This window comes from Culex pipiens, chromosome 1 (assembly GCF_016801865.2).
Source record: "Culex pipiens pallens isolate TS chromosome 1, TS_CPP_V2, whole genome shotgun sequence".
NCBI classification, from domain to species: domain Eukaryota; kingdom Metazoa; phylum Arthropoda; class Insecta; order Diptera; family Culicidae; genus Culex; species Culex pipiens.
The window spans coordinates 117,941,133-117,953,720 of record NC_068937.1 but is presented as its reverse complement, the minus strand read 5'-3'; the positions used below and the strand labels follow the sequence as shown (position 1 = coordinate 117,953,720).

Below are 12,588 nucleotides of genomic sequence, written 5' to 3'. Positions count from 1 at the left end.
CAGCGTGGTCGAGAATATTAGTCAGTTGGTTTTTAGTGCTTTTTTGGCCGTTACGAAGGCCGGTTGTGCGTGCAGGGTAATAGTCGAAGGATTTCACAACGTGTTTTAATGGGAAATTCAGGTGCCTTGTTGTGAAATGTCACTCACATTAGATAACTAAATAAAAAAAAGCAAATTGATTTTACTTATTTTGTGAGAAGATTTCTTTTTTGAAAAAGTGAGTAAATTATGCATTTATGAAAAGAGTTTACATTTTATTTCATAAATTTTGAAAAAAAATAAATCCACGGTAATTTTACATACAGAAGCCTCATTTCTTTTTTGCTAAGCATTATATTTTTTTAATAAATGTTGAAAATTAGTGTGTGTATTTCCAAACAAATGCCCGCTGGCAAACAGTGAAAATGTCGAAAAGTATACACCCAGAACTGAATATCGGCATACGAGAGGATAAAGAGCACGATTCGGTAGTAAAATGGTACTGTGTGCGGACTGAGAGGATAAATCCCGAAATTACCGAGAGTACTTTACTCATGGGTTCATCTTCAAAAAAAGTTCATCTATCAAAAAAAAAAAAAAAGTACCGGTACCGAGACTCGAACCCAAGACCTTCGGCATATTGAACCGTGCCTTTGCCGTATGGGCCACCATGATTCGATGACTATATGGCAGTCATTTGTCCATATAAGCCACTCAATAGGATGAACCGTTGCAATGAACGAATGAACACGCGAGAGGACTATACTCTCGCAAAATAGCATTTTCCTCACGTTTCTTTTCGTGAGGACTATCCCCTCGTTCTTTAACTTTGGGTGTAGCAATTCTCAAAGAAATCGGCTGATTTCGACCATTTTTTTTTCAGCAAAGTTTTAGTAATTGTTGAGGAATATTCTTAAAAAATCAGTACACCCAAACGGCGGTCGCATGATTGTGGTGCATGGCGGCATAAAAGTATATCAGAATCTGCATGAAAACTGTCCTCATGCATTTTTTGCGATGTAGGGGTATGACATTTTTGCCCGTTACCGACAATGTTTTCGGTTGTATTTCACAAAAAACCCTTGTCAGAACGAGGATTGAACCACCAACTTCTTGGATATTGAACCGACACGCTACCACCGCGCCTTGGACGCTTGATGAAATGAGAGTGAAAGAGCACCAACATATTCTTCTCTTTGGAGTGTTGCTCGGGGACGGGCCAGCATTATATGTGTTGGTGAGAACTGCAGATCGCTGAAATGTTTACACGCGGGCAAAAATGATTTACGGGCTTGCTGCAAAACATGTTATAAAATGTGACATTTTTTGCAGCAAATCCACTGTTGCAGATTTTGAGATATATTTTTCCTTTGGGTGTACAAGGAAAAACAATGGCCGACTATTTAATTAACTTATTTTCCCAAAAAATGTAATTTTAGATTTTTGAGATTTTTGTTACATTTTAAGAAACAAATACCCGCAACTTTTGAGCCACAGAGAAGTATGGACAAAAATTTTGTCGTCGATTTATGAATTTAAAATAAGTAGTGATTTTTTGTAAAAATACGAAATTTTATTTTAAAAAAATTACATATTTTTTTAAGTACCGTAAACTGGGGTCAATCCGGACACATGGGGCGAATTGGTACAGCAGTATTAACCATGTAGGATCATATATTTTGATTTTTCTGGTTGGTTTCGGTTAGAACAGGCTTATTAGACCAACAAAATGTGTACATCCATTTCCAAACGCTTTAAGTGATCTAAAAACTGCTGTCCCTATTCAGACTGAAGTCCCGATTCGCCCCAGATTACGGTAAAGTCGAATTTTCAATCAAAAAGTATTGTTCATTCCTGAAAATATTTTTTCGAGAAGTTCCTGCAATTTCGTCAAAGAAACATTTAAGTTTGGACCTCTGGTTGCTGAGATACAGCGGCTTAAAGAAAAAGAAATAGGAAAATTTATGTTTTCTAAGTCTCACCCAAAAAACCCTCCATTTTCTAATGCCGATTTATCAGCATCTTATGATCCGATTGAAAAAATGAAAATTTGTGAAATTTTCCGATCAATACTTTCATTTTTTTTAATCAAGAAAAACATTTCAAAAGGGACAAAAATTCAATAAAGTCGCTGTATCTCAGCAACCTGACGTCCAATCTTCAATGTTTCTTAGACGAAATTGTAGGAAATTTTCTAAACTTTTCGAAAAAAATATTTTCAGGAATGGACAATCATGAACACTTCTATAAAAAGTCATAAACCGGAATTTATTGGACAAATAAATTTGGCTATATTTTGAAAACGGTGCATTTAATCATACAAATTGTAAAGAACTTTTCGATTGCAAATTCGATTTTACTTAAAAAATTAGGTAATTTTTTTTAATTCTAGCATTTGATTATTTTACAAAAATCACTATTGAAAAATATCATCATCATCATCGGCTCGTCGGTGAAATTTTGGTCCATTCTTTTGAATAGCTTGAAAGATGCGGGATTTTGTTCCCTAAAAAATTCAAAAATACAGATTTTGGGAAATTATTTTTTTGTGAAAAAAGACAATCAAATAATTACATTTTTTTTTTCTTGTAGCTATGTTTCCCTATTAGTCCTCAGATACCTGCAACTTTGCCAAAGACACCAAATCAATAAAAAAAAATCGTGAAAAGTTACAGATTTTCGAATATTTACTTACTTGTATGAACAGCTGCCAAAATTATATGGAGACTTCTATGGGTAAACCAATGACACAAAATTATTTCTTTGATCATAGGATAAACCCTCACAGAGTTTGAGCCAAATAAAAAAAGAAATAAAATTCGTTTCCGGTTTTGGTTGAGAATTGCTCTTATGAAATTAATAAATTAACACTTTTTTAACGTTGGAAATGTAAACGGGGGCGTAGTTGATAGAATGCAATTTTAACTTTACAATAACAGCAAAAAAAACTTAAACAAGTTGAACTAACAATTAAATCATGTTAAAAAAGTAGTAATCCAACTGCGTGTAAAAGGCCTGGGTGTAAAATAAATATAGCATTATTTTATGCAATTTTATGTGATTTTACACCCTGAAATATGTAGCCCATCAGTATGGGAAAGCTACTTGACCGAAATGTCAAGCTCATATATGCGTTTATCCTATAAGCTTTTCATCGGTCTGATGGCCGAGTGGGGTAAGGCGCCAGCCCTTACTGTTGGTGCTGGGTTTGAATCTCGTCGGTTGCAACTTTTTTTTGTGTTTGCAAAAATTTTACATGCTGTGTGTAATATAAAGTGTTTATTTTGACGAAGGTGATGTGCATGCTTTTGCATGCGATTTTACCATCGGATTTTTTGCTGTGTAGTCACATTTCCATTGTTGAAGATAACAAATGTTTTTTTAGGGTAAAGGATGGTGAATTAGTTGACATCGAAAGGAGAAGCGATAATTCTAGAAAAACATCATTCGATGATTTCACCGCAAAGTGTGAAATTTTTCGTTCATTTATTCCACCAAACTTGGTTAAATGAGTTTATTCTTGTCTTTTTTTTTTTTGAGTCCAACTGTCCTGGAAAATTAATAATTTTTGATAACTGAATTCCAATATTTTTAATCGTTTTTATTTAGAATAAATTAAAGAAAACACAATACACAAAAATAAATAATAAAAATAACTTGAAGAAGGGGATGGGGGGGCGGGGATCTTCAAAGTTTGCCTGGAGTGTTAGGGCTGTTCATCACTGTGGCATTCACCTTAGCGACAATTTTTTTTCTAAAACATTAAAATTGCTTATGATTCTCGGGAACATTCAGTGTATAATATATGCATGCTTCCTCATGAATTGAAGATAGGTCAATTAAATACACTCAACCCCCGGTGGTTGGTGACTTTTTCGTTTGACACTTTTTTAGTTTGAACCCCGTTGGTTGGTCAAAGTCAAACTAAAGGGGGACGAACTGTCACCTTTTACACGGCGCTCACGCACACTAACAAAACAAACTTTTGGTGGTGTGTGTGAACTCCGTGTAAAAGGGGTGTCAAACTAAAAAGAGACCCCGTTCGTTTGACAACAGTTGGTATCAAACCATCGGGGTTTGAGTGGATTGATCTTTGTTTTTAATAATTTATATATTTTTTAATCATTACAAGATTCATCATTCATATCACAGATTAAGATTTTAAATAGCTAAATGTCAGAGATGTTGAGATCATTTCTAGATATAATGATGGAAAATTTTACTCGGAAAGGGAGTTAATGTTGGAAAATTCAGAATCAAAATCAAATCATTTAATATTAATTTGAATTATTTTTTTTTTGTTTTAAATATCAGTTTGATTTATTTTAAAAATTTAAGAGATTTTGCATACAGCTTTTTTAAATTTTGTACTTTTCTATGATTGACTTATTATTCTAATGAATGTTGCCTTGTCTTGTCATCTGAAATCCAAACGCAGTCTTCAATTTGTTTGCGGGTACAAAGAGTGTGAAAAAAGTCGAAACCAAATACAGCAAAAGAGGGCTACAAGTTGACCCTCTCTTATTGCTTCTTTCTCTATGGTGTTTATCCAGTCATGATGACTCTGCATTTCATCTAACACTTTCATTAAGATTAGCTAAATATGACCATCGGTTTTGACTATGAAGAATGTTTACTGGAAAATTCGTTTAGTAACTGTGAACATGTGTTATTTCAAAATAGTTTTTTTTTCTTATTTAAAAAAGCAAAAAAAAACTGATTCAATGTAAAAAATGCTGACTTCCCCCTCCCCCCCCCCACCCTTTTTTTAACCTGCACAATTTTATCATTTTAGCATTCAACAGAAATCTCAAATATATTGAACCTAAATTATAACAAAACTTTCCTCCCATTTTCACTCCGAACCAGTTTGTATCAATTAAAGTGACAGACTTCCTGCAATCGAGCCGGCTAATTAAATCGTAATTGAACCGCGCCGGTCACCACCAGTTTGAGTCAATGAATTTAAATCTGAACGGTCGGTCAGGTTTTACTCTTTCTGCCGTTCAGAGTTCACACAGAGCGGGGTATTTTTTTTGTATGCCAGCAATAAGCGCCATGCAGCGCGTATTGATACGCCTCTCGATAATAACAATAATAGCTCTCAATTGATTCAATTAAGCGAAAGTCATCTTTCGAAACTTAACTATGGTACATTTTGTTTTCAACAAAAATAATATTCTTAATTCAGCAAAAAACATATTTTGATTGATTAAATGCAGGAATGATTAAAATTGGCAAACAAGTTTTATTACAAAAAATATGACTTTAATCCAATTTAACGTCAATTTACCCCACTAGAAATTCCTTTCACGATCATATCGATCATCGTCTGAAACGTGCCAACTGACCTTGAAGGTTTGCAAAGACCCATAACTGGTTATCCAGCTGTTTGATTTATCCGTTTCGTTTTGTACTATTCAATGTCAATTGAGGAATGAACAAGAATACACAGTTAAAAAATTCCAAACATTCACAACTGCCAAAATTTTATCCCACCTGCTTAGGGTGGTCCAGAAACTGCTCAATCATACGACTCATAACTAAGCACCACCCTAGCAACAAACTGTCACCCTAAACATGGAGAGGCCAATGACAGTGCAATTTCCAACTTTCCGCATTTGAGCGGCTCGAGTTGGCAGTTAAGGTTGACACGTGTTTGCATAATATTTGCAATCGCACTCCGTCCATTGCCAGTGTGCCGGCAAAACAAGTTGGCAAATATGAACTTTGCCAGTTTAGTAATGATGTGTATGTGTGTGTTTCGCCGGTTGCAAGTAACTAATTTACCGGGTTTTATTGTACTTTCATTGTTATTTTTCTGTGCACAACCCATTTGAAGGTTTTTGATTTAATTCGTCAAGTCTGGAAAGCTTGCAAAAAATAATTTCAAAATATATGTAATGATCAAAGAAATATCTGCACATTCTTAAATAACCGTGTAATGTACCTTAAATTCTTATGTAATTTGCATCAAAAAAAAGTTACTTAATCCACCTTTTTGCCTTTCTTACAAAAGAAAGGTTTAAGGTTTGCTTTTGGAAAAACGCTTTTTTCAGAAATCTAAAAAAATTCGTGCACGGCGAGGATTCGTCCCAGGAAAAAATCCTATTACTAAATTGAAGGCTTAGATGCACTCTTTCGATTGAATTTTGGCCCGAAACCCGGAACTCAAAGTCTGAATTTTGAGAGCTCTTTTTTCTGAAATACATGGCCGATGTCTGTATCCGCTCTTAGAAATTTGTGTCTTCCATCACTGGAAAACCGCTCGTGAAACCCACAATTTTTAAAAGAAAGATCTGAAGCCCACTATGGTACATTGGGTGGCCAAGTTTCAAAAAAGTGACCTTCTCCAAATATTTTTTGGTATTTTTTTCTCGAAAGTTAACATTCTAACTAAGAAAAATCCAAATTTTCAAAGCTCTAAGTTTGTTCATTACGGAGATATGCAAGCTGAAAGTCAAAAAATGGAGTTAAAAACTAGCGTTTTTCGTAAAAAAGGCTGATTGTTTAATTTTAACATAGCTCAGCCATTTTAAATATTTTATTAGGACAATTATACATCGTTGGAAAGGTAATGAGATAAGCTTTGAAACTATCAATAGATAAAATGTTGTTTCCAAACCAAAAACTGAAGTTTTCATCGAATAACTGGAGTATTTTTTTGACAAAACTTATTTTTTTGTGTTTGTTAATCGAGTACTTTTTTTGCTAACCGATGCTAAACATGAAACTAAGATCACTTGAAAGATTGGATCATAATCTAACATTGCTGAAATTTTCAGCCTGCGATTTTTTGCGTTTTCGGAGATATGCCATTTTGAACATTTACGTTTTATCAAAATTTGCTGCAATCTACATATGCGCCCGTTTATTTCACTTGCTTTGCGACCTACTTCGTGGGCATCGTCGCTTCAAAAATCAATACCTGGTTTCAAGAAGTTCGAAATGACTTTATTGGAATTTTCTGTTGCCTCAGTTTAATATTGAGTACCTTAGTCAAAATAAGGTATTCGTACCGAAGTTTCTCAAGCGAAACTGGAGAATCTCAGTTTGATACCGAAAAAAGTATTCAGCAAAATATTGACTTAGCATGATGAATTTCTGCGATCAATCCATGAAACTGATCCACATTTAAGTTCTATGTTGGTTAGTACAAAACATCATAAAAGTACCTTTAACATACCCTGAAGCCTTCAGAAACTCAATAATCAAAAGAATTTTCATGAACAAGAACATTAGGATTAGTTAGAATATGTTTTATATTTTATCGTTTTACTCCATAATTAATATTTTGGATAAAATTAATTTTTCTGTTATTTGATTTAACAATAAAAATTTTCGCAATTTATGCCAGTAAAGGTGGGGGGGGGGGGTGGATCTCAAGTTATATGGTATGGACTCACAAAAAGAAAAACACAGCAATAAAAAATAAATATTTGACTAAAAATGAATTTATTACGCTTAACAAAAATTTTGTTGGTGGGGAGGAGGGGAGGGGGGGGGGTAAAAGAAAGTGGAGGAAGGGGTTGTGTCCTTAAAGTGGGGATGTATTAGCTTATCCATAATTTAATAATATAAACTTGCAATAAAATATATACGCAATTCTTTTGCACTTGCAAATGTTTGAAAAAACTATTTATTATAAACAATCCACTATTGAAAAACATGAAAAGTCATAAAAATCGACGTATATCATTTCAATACCATACAATTACCCAAATTTGTATGAAAAAACATTTAAATGCAAAAAAATAATTTGGCCGCCTGTTTGTATGGAGATGGCCCATAGTGTAGCCGTCAGTCAGTCAGTCAGTCTCCAGCTGTCTGCCGCGCCCTTTTAGGCCCCCAACAGGGTGCGAGCCCTGTTTTTCAGCATTGTCAGACTTTTTTCGGAGTTATCGGAGGTTACTGTCGGAAGGAGATTCTCTCCCCCTGAGGACACCGTGAGTGATTTTGCTTGTTCGCGTCCAACCATCCCCTTTTGGCCCTTCATACGGCAGTAATTTGAAGATGCTCCCTTTAAGTCTGAGCCACTGTAATTCTAGGCAACCGCTACATAGGTCATCCTTGTGGCCCTGTTGGTTAACACATCAAATCAAATCAAATCAAATCAAAAGATGGCCCATTAGGGTGTAATATCAAAATCGATTTTCCAGCACTGCACTTTTTCAGTTCCTTTTGGGGTCTTAAAAAACTCCTCAAAGTTTGGGACCGATTGGTTTAGTCCTCACTTTGCGCAAAGCGATTCAATTTTCCATATAAATTTGTATGGGGAAAACCATTTTTTAGGATTTTGATATTTAACAATTCGACGTCTGATGCCATATCAAAACCGGACTCATATTCGGATGCTCTGGAAGGTGCTCTACAACTTTGCCCAAGAGAGTATGGTGCTAACTTGCTCCTGAAAGAAGATATAGAGCCCTCAAAACTCGTCTAAAACGTGATTTTCGAGCAAAAAACACGTTTTAGACGAGTTTTGAACACGCTGTATCTTTTTTTAGGGGCAAGCTAGCACCATACTCTCTTCTGGAAAGTTGTAGAGCAGATTCCAAAGCATCCGAATATGAGTCCGGTTTTGATATAGCATGAAACGTGGATTTAATAAATATCAAAATCCAAAAAAATGGTTTTCTCCATACAAATTTATATGGAAAATTGAATCGCTTTGCGCAAAGTGAGGACTAAACCAATTGGTCCCAAACTTTGGGGAGTTGTTGAGGACCCCAATAGGAACTGAAAAAGTGCTGTGCTCACTAAATTTGGACAACTTTAATTTTTTCCATACAACCATATTACACCCTAATGGCCCATAGTGTAGCCGTGGGGTCGGAGACGAACATTTTATTTTTCGATTCACAATTTTCGACCAGTAAATGTGGTCAAAACCATTTTTAGAGGTATTTTTTGGACTATTTTACAGATAACACTATCAAATTTAAAGAATTCAGTTTCAAACAAAAAGCCATTCGAAAACATGCGCCATAAACTGTTTGGGCCCAAAATTTGAAGCTTTTCCAAAATGTATTTCCAGAGATATAGCGATTTTAGTGTTTTTCGTCTTATTTTTACCCTATTTTTTCCTATTAAATTTTTGGATTTATACAAAATCATATACTTAACATCAAATTCAAAGTCCCAGCCCATTCTCGATCGAAAGCATTTGGTATGAATTGTATTCGAGTAAATTTTGGTATTGATCAGACGGTTGGTTCAAAAGTTATAGCTGTATGATTTTTCTTTATGTACAGAGTAAATTTCTCAAAAAAGGTAAGGGGTCATTCAGAATAATTCTCCCCAAGGATTTATTTGTAATTTCACTTAAATTTATCTTTCTAACTGAGTGTTCACGACTCGATCAAACTTCTCAGCAAATTTTACATCGATTGGATTCCGCATTTTTATTTGAGAGCGTTTGACTTTTTGCCTTTCTTACAAAAGAAAGGTTTAAGGTTTGCTTTTGGAAAAACGCTTTTTCAGAAATCTAAAAAAAATCGTGCACGGCGTTGATTCGTCCCAGGAAAAAATCCTATTACTAAATTGAAGGTTTAGATGCGCTCTTTCGATTGAATTTTGGCCCGAAACCCGGAACTCAAAGTCTGAATTTTGAGAGCTCTTTTTCTGAAATACATGGCCGATGTCTGTATCCGCTCTTAAAAATTTGTGTCTTCCATCACTGGAAAACCGCTCGTGAAACCCACAATTTTTAAAAGCCAGATCTGTAGCCGTGGGGTCGGAGACGAACATTTTATTTTTCGATTCACAATTTTCGACCAGTAAATGTAGTCAAAGCCATTTTTAGAGGTATTTTTTGGACTATTTTACAGATAACACTATCAAATTTAAAGAATTCAGTTTCAAACAAAAAGCCATTCGAAAACATGCGCCATAAACTGTTTGGGCCCAAAATTTGAAGCTTTTCCAAAATGTATTTCCAGAGATATAGCGATTTTAGTGTTTTTCGTCTTATTTTTACCCTATTTTTTCCTATTAAATTTTTGGATTTATACAAAATCATATACTGAACATCAAATTCGAAGTTCCGGCTCGTTCTCGCTCGAAAGCTCGACAAGTCGTCAAGTCGAAGCTTCAACGCCAGCGCTTCAACGCCAGCGCTTCAACGCCAGCGCTTCAACGCCAGCGCTTCAACGCCAGCGCTTCAACGCCAGCGCTTCAACGCCAGCGCTTCAACGCCAGCGCTTCAACGCCAGCGCTTCAACGCCAGCGCTTCAACGCCAGTGCTTCAACGCCAGCGCTTCAACGCCAGCGCTTCAACGCCAGCGCTTCAACGCCAGCGCTTCAACGCCAGCGCTTCAACGCCAGCGCTTCAACGCCAGCGCTTCAACGCCAGCGCTTCAACGCCAGCGCTTCAACGCCAGCGCTTCAACGCCAGCGCTTCAACGCCAGCGCTTCAACGCCAGCGCTTCAACGCCAGCGCTTCAACGCCAGCGCTTCAACGCCAGCGCTTCAACGCCAGCGCTTCAACGCCAGCGCTTCAACGCCAGCGCTTCAACGCCAGCGCTTCAACGCCAGCGCTTCAACGCCAGCGCTTCAACGCCAGCGCTTCAACGCCAGCGCTTCAACGCCAGCGCTTCAACGCCAGCGCTTCAACGCCAGCGCTTCAACGCCAGCGCTTCAACGCCAGCGCTTCAACGCCAGCGCTTCAACGCCAGCGCTTCAACGCCAGCGCTTCAACGCCAGCGCTTCAACGCCAGCGCTTCAACGCCAGCGCTTCAACGCCAGCGCTTTTACGCTTGCGCGTTTTACGCTGCGCGTGAAAGTGTTCTTTCTTGCTTCTCATAATTGATCGACAAAGTGCAATTGCGATACATATTTTTTTAAGTTAATCATAGACTAACATTATAGACTGAGTACCCTTTATTTTTTTTCTAATAATGTCAATCCAATATGTTTTTCTTAATTAAATTTAAATGTCTTGCGACAAATAATGTACTTCTGAAATTAAAAAAAAATGGCATTTGAGGTTAACCCTTAAAAGATTCGAAGCTTTAGGTAAAATTCTCACTGGATGGTATCATTATGTTTTTGAAAAAATAATTGCACTAAAATATATCTCGGAGTTTCATCATTTTGTAAGAAAGGCTCTATTTCACCTCTGGTGATATTAAATCGGATTTTTTTTTTAGGTGATTGGTGCCTTCCTCATAAAGTCAATACATTCAGTAAAAATAGTAACATTCCCCCTTAACATGTTTAACAAATCAACTTTATTACTAATTTTTTAAGGGGTTCGCAGACCTTCAATATTTCTGGCTCATCGGCAAGGTCTGATAAAAAAAACCTAATAGAAAGTGAGGACAAGGGACTCAAAATGCAATGCCACTCACAGTTGGTCACTCAAATTTTACCAATCGTTTAAATGGAAGGGGCGAATTTTTTGGACAAATCCTATGGACGAAGTAGAGATTGTAAGCACCTTAAGTGTAAGATCTTGGAGGTGCTCAATTTTTTGACAGAAAATCGCTGGGTTCTCAGTTTCTCGTGTCCCCATTTTGTATTGGGCACTTTAAAAAAACCTATCCAACGATAGTGGAAGATTCAGGACAATATTTCTATCACGATTCAGACAATATTTCTATCACAATATCTAAAATCCGGCCTTAAAAAGGTGTATAAATAAAACGTAAGTGCTAATATCTTTTGATAGGGTTGTCAGATCCTCGATTTTTAGGCTCATTTGAAAGGTCTTTCAACTATCTAACTAACGACAGGTCGCAATAGGGCAATTTTCCCGGGTTTTGAATTTCCCGGGAAACGAGAAAATATTTTTGAATCCCGGGAATTCCCCGGATTCCGGGAATTTTTTGCAGCATTCATAAAATCTATGTTTTCATTATGTTTGTTACATTTTTCTAGTTTAAATCTTAAGATTAGCTCAAAACTGTTAATGGTGATAAGCTACTCTTCAATCTGAACAAGGACAGCAGTCTTGAGATAGTTTAAAACACATTTAAAAATGTGTTCTTTGATGTGCTTTAGAATTTAACTGAACCAGAATTCTGAATATATTTCTATTATTTTTTATTTATATAATATAACATTTATATAATACAAAACCTTATACAATTTCATTGAAAATGTCTAAAACAACAAGAAATAAAATTATACCAGACAATGTAACACTTTGGATAAGTTTAGAATTTTATGTTTTATATTTAAAATTATTTTTAAAATTATCTTCAAGTCACTACCAACCAACTACCAACTGGGGATAATCGGGACTGCAGTCTGAATAGGTACAGGAGATTTTAGAGCAATAAATTTGGAAATCGGTGTACTAATTGTTTTGACCTGTTTCTGTTGTAATTGAAATCAATCAAAACAATCAGAACATTATTCAAAAACAAATTGGGTACTAAAGTCATATGTCAATTTTTATGTACAACGGTAAAAAACACGATTAAAAACCATTTCTGATCACTTTTTTCATTTTAATGCAAACATTTTTTTTGACAAGACAACATTTTTTCGATGGATCAACTATGGTCCCCTTGGAACGAGCTGTCAAGTAGGAGCTTTTCTGTCAAGAAGGACCGTGAGGTTAATTTTTCAAAATTGATTTAAAAATCCATTTTAAACTCTTTG

General features: G+C 35.9%; 1 protein-coding gene and 1 long non-coding RNA gene across 3 annotated transcripts in view; one reads left to right on the top strand and one right to left on the bottom strand.

Annotated features, from left to right (window-relative positions):
- LOC120416318 (uncharacterized) overlaps positions 1–12,588 on the bottom strand; it is a 54,249-nt gene that overhangs the window by 35,827 nt on the left and 5,834 nt on the right. The window lies entirely within an intron of this gene.
- Positions 1–12,588, top strand: part of LOC120415694 (sialin) — a 38,113-nt gene that overhangs the window by 20,735 nt on the left and 4,790 nt on the right. The gene's annotated exons all lie outside the window — the stretch shown is intronic.